General features: G+C 47.8%; 1 protein-coding gene across 1 annotated transcript in view; it reads left to right on the top strand.

Annotated features, from left to right (window-relative positions):
- The window catches only part of LOC107559676 (oxidation resistance protein 1-like), a 57,180-nt gene that overhangs the window by 51,272 nt on the left and 5,615 nt on the right, over positions 1-293 (top strand). The window lies entirely within an intron of this gene.

Below are 293 nucleotides of genomic sequence, written 5' to 3'. Positions count from 1 at the left end.
GCGCAGCACACAATAGCAAATTGGGGTTATAATGCTCAGGAACAAGTTAAAAAGTAAATTGCAACCACTGTTTCCTGATATCATCCGCTTTCGGAAAAGCCCAAACAAAGGTGAAAAAAACAGCGTTTCAGGCGGTCGCACACCGGACGAGAAGCGCAGCGTCGCGCCACATCTTTAAAATTCAAATACATTATTTTCTATGAGTGTAGCACACCGGCGGCGCCGTTCGGCGTCTGTCCGCGGCGCCCAGCTACGTCGTGTTATATTTGTAAGAATTGTTCTAGACCAGCGGT

This window comes from Sinocyclocheilus grahami, unplaced genomic scaffold, assembly GCF_001515645.1.
Source record: "Sinocyclocheilus grahami isolate Dianchi unplaced genomic scaffold, SAMN03320097.WGS_v1.1 scaffold695.1, whole genome shotgun sequence".
NCBI lineage: Eukaryota > Metazoa > Chordata > Actinopteri > Cypriniformes > Cyprinidae > Sinocyclocheilus > Sinocyclocheilus grahami.
Note: the sequence above shows the minus strand (reverse complement) of the source record. Positions and strands in the feature narration are given on the sequence as shown.